At 43.3% G+C, this 11,998-nt stretch overlaps 1 long non-coding RNA gene across 2 annotated transcripts; it reads right to left on the minus strand.

Annotated features, from left to right (window-relative positions):
• Window positions 1-2,753: 2,753 nt before the first annotated feature.
• LOC135276338 (uncharacterized) lies at window positions 2,754-7,466 on the minus strand. 2 transcript variants are annotated; one of them, XR_010343890.1, is made up of 5 exons: window positions 7,167-7,466; window positions 6,438-6,512; window positions 5,275-5,325; window positions 5,030-5,151; window positions 2,754-3,685 (listed from the first exon to the last, which is right to left on the minus strand). It is a non-coding gene; the product is annotated as an uncharacterized LOC135276338 (long non-coding RNA). The 2 variants fall into 2 exon arrangements; XR_010343889.1 differs by lacking the exon at window positions 6,438-6,512.
• Window positions 7,467-11,998: the final 4,532 nt, after the last annotated feature.

Below are 11,998 nucleotides of genomic sequence, written 5' to 3' on the forward strand. Positions count from 1 at the left end.
CATAGATTTTCCATGCCAACTTGGCTAGGCCATGATTCCCAGATATTTGGTCATGTGTCATTTTGGATGTTTCTGTGAAAGTATTCTTAAGATGAGAGTAACATTTACATCGGTAGGCTTTGAGTAAAGCAGATTATTCTCTATAATGTGGGTGGGCCTCATACAGTCATTTGAAGGCCTTAATAGAACAAAGACTGATGTTACCTAAGGAAGAGGGAATTCTGTGAGCTGACTGCTTTTAGACTTGAGCTGCAGCCTCAACTCATTCCAGCCTGGCAGCCTACCCTGCAGATTTTGGGCTTACCAGCCTACATAATCATGTGAGCCAATTCCTAAAATAAACCTCTCTCTCTCTCTCTCTACACACAAACACACACACAAACACATACACACACACACACACACATCCTATTGGTTTTGTTTCTCTGCAAAACCCTGACTAATGCATCCATGGTATGGATATACTACAGTGTGTTCAACTGTTCACTCATTAAAGGATACTTTGGTTGTTTCCAGTTTTTGGTTATTACAAATAAAGTAACAATGAATGTTTGTGTAAATGTTTTTGTGCAGATATAAATATTTCCCTGGGATAAATACCTGGAATTGCAATTACTGGGTTATAAGGTAAGGGTATGTTTAGCTTTTTAAGAAACTGCCAAACTATTCCCCAGAGTGGCTATACATTTTTGCATTCCTACCAGCAATGTGGAGAGACCCAGTTCTCCACATCTTTACCAGCATTTGTTATTGTTGCCACTTTTATTTTAGAGGTTCTAATAGGTGCATCATGATATCACATCATCACTGGTTTTAATGTTCATTTCTCTAATGGCTTGTGAGTTAGTTCATTTGCATTACTATAAAGGACTACCTGAGGCTGGGTAATTTATAAAGAAAAGAGGTTTATTTTGGCTCACAGTTCTGCAGGCTGTACAGGAAGTATGGTGCTGCATTTTCTTCTGATGAGGCTTTAGGAAGCTTTTAGCCATGTCAGAAGGTGAAAAGGGAGCTAGGGTGTCACTTGATGAGAGAGGAAGCAAGAGATGCTAGGCTCTTTTAAACAACCAGCTTTTGTGTCAACTCACAGAGAAAGAACTCACCTATCACCCAGCCATTTATGAGGGATCTGCCACATGACCCAAGCACCTCCCACCAGGTCCCACCTCCATCAGTAATTGCCTTTCAACATGAGATTTTGAGGGACCAAATATCTAAACTATATCAGCTTGTAATGTGGAACATGTTTTCGTGTGCTTATTTGACATTTGTAAGTAGTCCTGCAGTAAGCTTTCTCTTCAACTGCTTGCCTGTTTTCTAATTGAATTTTTCCCCCACTTTTCAAGCATTAAAGATTATATTTTAGATAAAAGTTCTTTGTTACAAATATGGTTTGCAAATTATTTCTCCTAGTGTGTGATAGGAAGAACTTTTAAATGTTCCCCAAGATTCTTAACCCCTATTCAATCAAACACAAATCTAAATACTGCTGTGAGGGGTTTTCAGGTGCAATTAAGGTTACTAAGCAGCTGGCTTCAAAATAGGAAGATTTTCCTGGATTATCTGAATGAGGAAAACAGGAGAGATGAGGCAGAAGAGGGGGTCAGAGTGATTCCAAGTGTGAGAAGGACTCAACCCACCACTGATGACTTCAAGATGGAGGAAGTGGGGCAGGAGCCAAGGAATGCAGGAAGAGCCTAGAAGCTCAGAATAACACTGGGCTGCCAGCCAGTAGGAAAATGGGAACCTCAATCCTATAACCACATGGAACTAAACTCTGTCAGCAACCAGAATGAGCCTGAAAGTGCACTAATCACCAGAGCCCCCAGAAAGACACACACCCTTCCTGCTCTGGGAGATTAGGAACAAAGAAACCAGTTGAGCCCACCAGATTTCTGACCTACAGAAATGTGAGATAATAAATGGGTGTTTCAAGTTGTGAAATTTATGGTAATTTGTTATGGAAGCAATAGAGAAGTAATACATAGACTGTGGTTTGTCTTTTCATCTTCTTACCAAGGTCTTTCACAGAGCAATAGCTTTAATTTTGATAAAGTCTAATTTGTCAGTTATGTTGCTTTATGGATTATGGTTTGGTGTCAAGTTTAAGGACTCTTCACCAAGCCCTGTGATCTGAAGATTTCCCCCTATGTATTCTTCTAATTGTTCATAATTTATATTTTATTTCTTTTATTTCTTTTTTTTATTTTTTTGAGACAGAGTCTCACTCTGTCACCCATGCTGGAGTGCAGTGGTGTAATCTCAGCTCACTGCAGACTCCACCTCTCAGGTTCAAGCAATTCTCCTGCCTTAGCCTCCTGAGTAGGGTAGCTAGGACTACAGGTGTATACCACCACACCAGGCTGATTTTTGTATTTTTAGTAGAGGTGGGGTTTTGCCATGTTGGCCAGGCTGGTCTTGAACTCCTGACATCAAGGGATCCACCTGCCTCAGTCTCCAAAGTGCTGGAATAACATGCATAAGCCACTATGCCTGGCTCATAGTTTACATTTTATATTCAAATATAGGATCACTTTTTGAGTTAACCTTTGTGTAAGAAGCAAGTTATAAGTCAAAAATTTTTCCTTCTTTCCTTCCTCCCTTCCTTCCTTCCTTCCTTCTTCCTTCCTTCCTTCCTTTTGCCATTGAATATCCACTTACTCTGGCATCATTTGTTGAAAAGACTACTGTTTTTCCATAGTATTGCTTTTGAATCATTGTCAAAAATTAGTTGACAGTTGACTTTCTCTTTTGTTTCATTGGTGTGTGCATTAATTTTCCTGCCAGTACCACACTGTCTTCATTACTGAACTTTATAATATGTTTTAAAATTGGGAGGAGGGACTTCTCCATTTTATTTTTTGAAATTGTTTTAGCTACTTTAGTTCATTTGATTTTCCATATAAATCTTAGAGTAAGCTTATTTATATTTAAAAATATATTTCTAGGATTTTAATAGAAATTATTTAAACCTATACATTGGGGCAGGGAGGATGGAGAGGGATAACACCGGGAGAAATGCCTGATGTAGGCAATGGGCAGGGGAGTGGGGGTGATGCAGACAGCAAACCACCATGGCATATATGTACTTATGCAATAATTCTGCAGGATGCAAGATGTGCACATGTACTCCAGAGCCCAAATGCAATAATAATTAAAAAAAAAAAAAACCCTATACATCTATCTGGGGAGAATTGACAACTTTACTATGTTGGGTGTTACAATTCATGAACATGGTATATCTATTTGTTCAGTTCTTTGATTTCTTTCATCACCATTTTTTGGATCTAAGAGTTTTAATTTTTTGGTAGATATAATAGAGTTTTCCATGGACATCAGCATGTCATTTGTGAAGAGCAACACTTTACTTTTTTCCTTCCTGATCTGTACATATTTTCCTCTTAGTTGCTTTTTTTGCCTTATGGTACTACTAAAACTTCCAGTACTAAGTTGATAATAGCAGTGAGAACAAACATCCTTACCTTGTTCTTGATCTTAGGTGGAAAACATTCCCTTTCATCAAGGTTGGTGTTAGCCATAGTTTTTGTAGATGTTGTTCATCATGTTGAGTATATTCTCATCTGTTTCTAGTTTTCTGAGAGTTTTTGCCATGAATGGGTATTTAATTCTGTCAAATGTTTTCTCCACATCAGTTGGCATGATCATGTGATTTATGTTCTTTTACCTGTTGATGGTGGACTACATTGATTGACTTTCAAGTATTGCACCAACCTTGCATCCCTGAAATAAACCCCACTTAGTCATGTGGTATTATTCTTTTTACATATCAATTTTATTTATTGATATTTTGTTAAGAATTTTATCATCTATATTTATGAAAGATATTGGTTTTTAAGTTTTGTTGGTACTGTCTTTGTTTGGTTTTATATCAGGTGATACCAGATTCACAAAATACACTGAGAAGTATTCTTTTATTTTCAGGAAGAAATTGCATAAAATTGGTGGTTTAAACATATTTATTAGAATTTCCTTCTATGAAACCACCTAGGCCTGGAGAGTTTTTTTTAAGAGAGTTTTAAAATTAGGAGTTAAATTTATGTATTAATTTCAGGGCTATTGATAGTCTCTATTTGAGTTGTGGAGGTTGGCACTTCTGAAGGAATTGGGTTATTTCACAGAAGTTGTCAAATTTATGCATGCAGTGTTATTTGTAGTATTTCCTTATTCTCTATGCAGTGTTTAAAATAGCTATGGTTTATTGATTTGATTTGTGATGTTGGTAATTTGTGTTTTCCCTTTCCTTTCTCTAGCTGGTCTTGTTAGAGATTTGCCAATTTCATTGATCTTTACGAAGAACCAGTTTTTTGTTTCACTGATTTTCTCTATTGATTTTTCTGTTTTCAGAAAAATCAGTCTTCTTACAAGGTCCCTGCAACAACTGCAAGAACCTCTGTGCCACTGTCCTTTGACAGACTGATGCCTCCTTTAAATTAGCTTTCTGTTCACTCATTCACTTGCTCACCCCACCCAGAGCTTTGATCAATTTCTTCTGGACTGTTGGGAAGAGCCTATGTGCTACATCAGCTAAGATTCCTGATTAGCATTAGGACTGATTAAAAGAAAAAAATACCAGAGGAAACAAAGAAAGGAAAACAGAACAAAAAGTGAAATCTTCCTGGGCCATCTTTTCACATTTCTTTATTTCACCAGAGAGAAGTATTTAACCCAAATTTCAACATTTAGAATAGGCTAAGGGAGCTTAGAAACTTTATTGCTTTGACATAAAACATCATAACCTTAGAACAAAGTGCTTAGATCAAATTGCTTTTTTGGCCTCTAAAGAGAGACTGTTGTCAGCATCTCTTCTCCATAAAAAAGCAATTCCCTGTGTCAGATTATCACTCTTATTTACATCTACATCTAGAGTATAACAATGTGTGGGAGCTTAATAAGTGGATGAAATCTGTTTCTGAAGTACTGTTTAACGAATATTTTAAGAAAGGTCTCTCAGAAAATGGTAAACATGGACAGTTAATCTCTAAAGACAAAGTTTTAGCAACCAACTTACCTGACAAGCTTTTCCTTGTCTCCAAGTCCCCTGCAAAGTTGCATATTCAGTTCCTCAAACTTCAGCCTTGGGCTTCTTTTGCAACACAGACTGCCTTTGTCTTCTCTCTCTAGGAACTCTTTCTGGACACACATGGGATAATAAAATGAAGCATAGCCAATCAAAATCAGGATATGATGGAAACAATTTTAAGCAAAAACATTTCTCAAACTTAATACTGTGTAAAGTGCTTAACTTATTCCAACCTCATGTTTTTCTTCCTCAGGAGAGAAGCCATGTTTTCCACCACTGGTTCTCTGAAGAAAAAATACACATATATCTAATGTTTAATGAATTATAAAAATAAATTTCCTCTGTTCAACATTCTTGCTTAAGTTAGGTCCTTGAAAATGTAGCTGTTTCTAATTAATACACTATGGGTCCACTGTATTTTGTTAACATTTATGCAAAAGAAATTAAAGAGTAACAAATTCAATATACTTTATAGTACTTTACCTGTAAATCACCATATGACTGATGGAAGAAATGAATTCTGGAAAATTATTTTAAAGGATTATCTCAACATTTCTTAATTGTCCCTAATTATGACTTACTCAGAGCGTTTCAGGTTTCATAACTTATCACAAATGACTTCTACAGCTGAAATGCTTAATCTGGGATCAACTACACACATCGTTTGCCCACATGTATGCATATGCATTCATGTTTATGCAAACAAATAATTTCTAAGCAACTGAAAAGAGCAGAAGGAAAAGGTCTCACATATCCGAAAACCTAGAGAATGAAAACCAACTAAAATGTCTTATAAAAGGTCATTTAAAACTAATTCATTAAAAATTCACATCCTATATTTCAGAATACATTTACCATTCCAAAGATCATATAGAAATGTGTCAAAATAACTCTAAGTACATGAGTATTTGTAGCCAATATGATAGAAACCTCCACCATCGCAGAACGTTCTCTGCATAGGTTTTGTAATTCCCATATGCAGACCACTGTTCCTTAGAGAGTGGAAGAAAAAGGAGACCCTTCTCCCAAAAATTACTTGGACAGCTGAGATCGAGGAACATTCCCAAGCTAGATTCGATACCAAATAATTCTAAACACAGTAACATTATACTATAAATATGTTAATTTTTCCTTACATGACTGATATTTCACTTCTTTATGATACCAAGCCCACTTTTATTCCATACCATGGCTAACTCATACCTTGTAATCTGTCCTTAGGTAACCAAGAGTCAACTAAATTAGTCATTCAAAAAGAGTAAATTTATGAACTATTAATCTGTTTCCCTTTATGTTGGCAATCAGTGTGTTTTAATTTTATTAGGAAAGTAGGAAGAAAAGTGAAGATGATATCCAGAAAAGACTTATTTGCAGGCTCAGCACCTACAATTCTTACTTCAAAAGAACAATACTGAGACTTGCTCCTCCAAATGTCAATCAGGACCCATAATCAGTGGCATCCACTGAGTGCCTACAAGAAATACAGAATTTCAGGCTCACTCCAACACACGAATTACAATCTGTCTTTTAACAAGAATCCTAAGTAGAGGAAACACACATAAATTTAAGGACACCACTGGAGCCCCTCAGGGGTCCTGAGGATGGGACAGCTAGTGTCCCTCCAGCCCTAGATGTGCCACAGGACCAAGAGCTCTTGGAGGAAATTGATTGTAGGTGTGTTGTGCCCATCTTGTTTCTCGAGGAGTGACCCACCTCGGGATGAGCAGATGATTATGACATCTCCAGGTGGGAGCCAGACCCCACTACACTGAGGCTTTGGAAAGCATCAGGAAAACAAAGAATGCGGGGCGCCACAGCCCTCAAACTGAGCCAAACGCAGACCAGCAGCAGAAGGTAGGCGGACTACAGAGAAACTGCGCTGGAGTGCACTGGCCACACTCGTGTCAGCATGACCCACCCCCCCACACACACACACACTCATCACCACACTCAGAAAGATACATGCATACACACACTTACACACACACAGAAAGACACACGGAGACATCCAACACTCACACAGAGACACACACTGCCAGGGAGCTCCTGAGGCTGCGGGGTTCTGCTCTCTGCCGGGAAGCCCCTCGGGGACAGAGCAGCCCCGCCGCAGGCAGGCAGGCCGTACCTGGAAATCCCAGCCAGGAGGGCTTTCAACGAGAGGCACCTTCACTCTGTCTGGGCAGGTCTGAAGCATCGTGGGGATACTTGGGGGTTGCTATGGACAACCCTGAAGCCCTGCCAGATCTTTTTTCTGCCTGGTTCAGCCTGCCGGATTCCTAAACTCGCAGGACTCGGTGATGATCGCGCGGAGAAAGGGTCCGCTGCCCAACGCTGAGGCACTGCCACAGAGGGCCCCTGCTTTGCTAAGCCGCTGAGATCATTCCCCAGGCAAAGGCGGCTGTCACTGTGAGGGAGTCCTGGCTCATCGCTGGCGCTTGTGACAGGCTGCTTGTGCATGCGCTTTCAGGTGCCCAGCTGGGCAGCTGCAATGTTGGCGCTGTCCAGCTGCTGCCGCACAGGTGCATGGACGAGTTGGTGCCGGGGCAGCGCCAGGAAAGCTGCGTGCCACCGCACCAGAGACACAGACCTCGGAATTGAGATTTTCTCCTCTGCTGGTAGCATCTCCTGGGAAAACCAATAATCCTCCTTACCGCTTCAACATGCACATCCGTGAAAAAGGCGCTGGTGAGGGTGACATTTTCACGAAGCCACAGTCCATGTCACCTCCTACAAAGCTCTGAACTTGTGCACTGGCGGGCCAGCCAGCGGATTTCTCCCCAAAGTGTCTTAACTGCTCTCTGGCTGGAGGGAAAAGAGGTGAGCGGCGCAATGGACAGCGTCTGGATTTCAGGCCAGTTCCCACAGCAGCTTAGGAAAGCAGGCGGCTCCCTGGGCTGGAGAAGTCGCAATGCCCAGTAAAGACCCTAAAAGCAGTTGGAGGAGGGAACCCAGCTGATCAGCGGGAAATGGTGTGAGGACCACACACCTCCGAGTTGGACACGGGAGAGGTGCACTTCACAGCGCTATGCCCTGCTCACTGCCCAACCTGGGCCTGCCCCTCCTGTCCCTCTGCGGACTCAATTCCCATGGCAATCAAGTGCAGGCAATCAGTAGCCAACATCGCTGTGGAAGCGGCGAGGTCCACACTGCCCTGGCAAACCCTCCTGTGTTAACCACCTTCTCGCATTTCATCTGCTGGGATTCTAGTTCAGCCGCCTTGCCACCAACGGGCGGGGAACTTTTAAGAGGTACAGTTTCCAGCCCCAGGAGAGGAACGCACCTCTCAGCTCTTCCCCCAGAACTGCGCCTGGTCCCCGAGCCCATGACATGCTGGGATTGCAGTTTCGAAGCGCTTTTAAACACCTGCGGGAGCTGTGAAGAGACCACAAGTCCCAGAATGCACAGCGAGGCCAGCACAATCGGCTTTCACCTTCAGGACTGCAGGCCGCCCCAAGTTCCTGCTGGCTGGGATTGTAATCCTGTTGCCCTGTGATTAAAAACCTAGAACAAATCAAAGACGACAACTCCCACTATGCCAGGCATAGCTACGCCTCTCCAATCCAGACCTCCCTGCATCCAGAGCAGTTCTGCCATGCCAAGAGTCCCTGGATGTTCCCAAACCTCTCCTGCCTGTCACAGCGGGACAGGACTGCTGGTCTTACCTTGTAATTATGCTGTAACTCTCCCTAACAAGCTGGCTTCATGCTCAGTCAGTGCCAGCAGTTTGATTTATTACTGAGCAGCAGGGGACCTGGAGCTGCTCATAAACCTGTCAGAGTTGCCATAGTAATGATCCTCCCTCTGTAGATGGACTCACCCCGTCCCCTTCCTCCACCCCATCCCTTCTCCTCCTTCCCTCCTTCCCTTAGCCCCGCCTCTTCCCTCACCCCATTCCCATCCCTTCCCTCAACCCCTCCTCTCCCCTCGGCACCGCCTCTTCTCCTCACCCCTCCTCATAACGCTCCTTCGGACATGAGCAGTGTAGTCCCTGTGTAGAAATGGGGTTAATGGCCACATGTGGCAGTTCTTGGACTTCTTGGGATCCCATGCTGACAGCTCCCTTGTGAGTGTCTGCAACCCTCAGATCACTAACAGAAATGAATATACTGTCCCTGAACCTGCACTTGTCTTTTCAAAGCCACCATTTGCTCTATTATCTGGGCTGTCACAAATCCTCCTATGCACCCCAAGAGCACCCTTTGGACCCCGAGCCATCAGCATGGCCCACTACTGGGCCAGGCCTCAAACAGGGACACTCCTGACACTCTAATAAAATGTAGAAAATGTCAGTGAAAAGCCTGGCCCTGCTGCATCCAGTCAGGGAAGAGCCACAGAGAAGGGAGCCCCTTAACCACTTTGGGAGCCACATCTGCCACTTCTTTTCCCCCGACCCAGGCTGGTTCCCAGGCCTTGGGGTCCTAGTGTGGATCCCAGTTAATGCAGGTGCAGGATCAGAGAGACCCTTGGTCCCTCTCAGCATGTGAGAGAAGTTTGTGTGTTGAGTTCATGAACAGTGTCTGCATTTCTGTTGTGAATAGGGCTTTCCTGGAAACACGTTTAATTTCCCTTTTTAAATATCCCTTTGGAACCACCTTTAATAATTTGCTGGTGGAACTTAACAGTGATAATTTGCTGAATCCATTTTTTTTATTTTCTTTTTTGAGACGGAGTCTCACTCTCTAGCCCAGGCTCTAGTACTCCATCTGGGCTCACTGCAACCTCCACCTCTCATGTTAAAGCAATTCTCCTGCTTCAGCTTCCCCCGTAGCTGAAATTACAGGTGCATGCCAACACACCTGTCTCATTTTTGAATTTTTAGTAGAGATGGGGTTTCACCATATTGACCAGGCTGGTCTCAAACTCCTGATGAGTGATCCACCTGCCACAGCCTCCCAAAGTGCTGGGATTACAGGTGTGACCCAGCACTCTTGGCCTCAATGCATTTTAACATTTAGTTTTTCAGATTAACTTGAAGTACTGTAAGACTATGCGCTAATGAAACTAGAAAAGGCACAGCCTCAGCTCCATGCAGGACGGAGGCACAAGAGCAGAAACTCCGTGGGATGTCTTTCTGGAGCATCAATATTACTGCAGATTTGGAAGAAGCAAATTTAAAGAACTTCCAACTTAAGACACTGGAAATTTAAGAGAAAACTGGAAAGTCATCTGCCTTTAATAACTGTCAGTCATCTGTGCTTAAGTCAGACTTTCTCCAAGAAAAAAAAAAAGGAAAGCTGAGGAGAAACTATTTTTCATTCTTCTAAGTAATTAAAATTAGAAATCACAGCAAGTCAGTAGAAAGCTCTGCCCTACCCGTCTCTTAAATCACTGTATGGCCTTGAAATGGTCTTATTTGTGTTTTTTGAAGGGGTTTGTTGACATGTTGGGTGTAAAAACTGAGGGGATTTGACCAATCTTTGGAATTTTTCAGCTATCAATTGGTGATTTACTTTGCACCTCATTTAATTTTTCTGTCCCCTCTCCAGCTTGGACTCCATCACTCCGCAGGTCTCTAAGACTCTTTATTTGTTTTAAGCTTTTTCACTCTTTTATTCAGAATGGACAATTTCTATTGCTCTGTCTTCTGTTTCTAATCTTTGAATATGCTCAAAAGTATTTTTAAATATTCCTTATCTTCTTGTTTCATAATTTCCATTTTTTTGCTGATGTTCCACATCTCTTAATTCATTTTTAGAATATTTTCCTTTACTCCCATGAACAGATTTATAATAGCTGCCTTTAAACATCCCGAATTACTCTTCAAAGGTACACGACAGAATTGGGAGTCTCTATAATGATTCTTTACAGTTTTAGCACACAACTTTAAAATTGATGAGACTTGAAGAAACACAAAAATGTCATGTAATCCATACACAATTTAAAAAGCAGGGAGTAGAAGCGGCCCATGACTGGTCCCCATTTCCACACCTTCCCATGCTGCACTACTGCCAGGCCACCAGGGGCGAGGGATGTGCACAGAACAGCACTGGAACCTGCATCGGGCTCTGGGCTCTGATGAGGAGGTGTGGGAGTTGTGGCTCAGGGACCTTCTGCCCCAACAGTTTCTGACAACAGACAGACAAATGGAGGTCCTGTATAGAATCAAAATGCTTGGACACTTAGGAGCTGCCTGACCTGGGAGGGGCCCAATTTCCCTCTCCTACCAAGGGCACCAGCTGAGGGAGAGGCTGAGCCCAGCTCAGCCTGCAGCTCATGCAGCTTTGCAGTCATGCAGCTCTACAGCTTCAGCACTCAGGGAGCGGAGACTGGTGGCTGCTCTGGAGCCTCCACCACTCAGAAGTAAGATGGGCCAATGCCCCGGCTCACAGGGCATGGGGAGGACCATGGGGCTCACACAGGAGGAGGCTTGCTGAGATGGAAGGGCTGAATCCAGGGCTTTCTCCTCCCAAGCCTCAGGATCCTGGTCCCCGACCTGCCTGCCCCAGGCTCACCCCCATCCACACAGTCCTTCATGGCGGTGTCTAGCTTCACCAGGTCAGTGAGGAACCTGCCCAGAGAGGATCCATCACCCTGGGCCATTGGGGTGGTAGTGGTGGTGAGTCCCCACTGTCAGGTGCCCACCCAAGACCTGTCTCCTGAAATCTCACCAACCACTCCAGCCTGGACACTCCCTCCCCAGGTCTCCTACTTGGAAGAGCCTGGGACTCTCAGCTGCCTCCCCCAGCACTCTCCCTCCTCTCCATGTCTCCCCAACTGGCCACCAAGGCCATTAGACATCCCTAGTGACTTCCATGGTGGGATTTTAACAAATTATATGGTCATGGAGTCCCCTGTCCTACCGTTCCCCAAATCTACACTGAGCCCAGCTACCCCAGATGGTTTCTCTGGTCTCTCTAATGGAGGCATTTCAGGCCCTGTGGCCATATAAGAGCAGGGCTGGGGGAGGAAGATTCCCTGCTCACTTGATGTGGAGGCCTCCAGTGGGGAGGGAAGAAG

The sequence above is a fragment of the Aotus nancymaae genome, unplaced genomic scaffold, assembly GCF_030222135.1.
Source record: "Aotus nancymaae isolate 86718 unplaced genomic scaffold, 86718_ANA_hifiasm-v0.15.2.pri h1tg000022l_1, whole genome shotgun sequence".
Lineage (NCBI taxonomy): Eukaryota > Metazoa > Chordata > Mammalia > Primates > Aotidae > Aotus > Aotus nancymaae.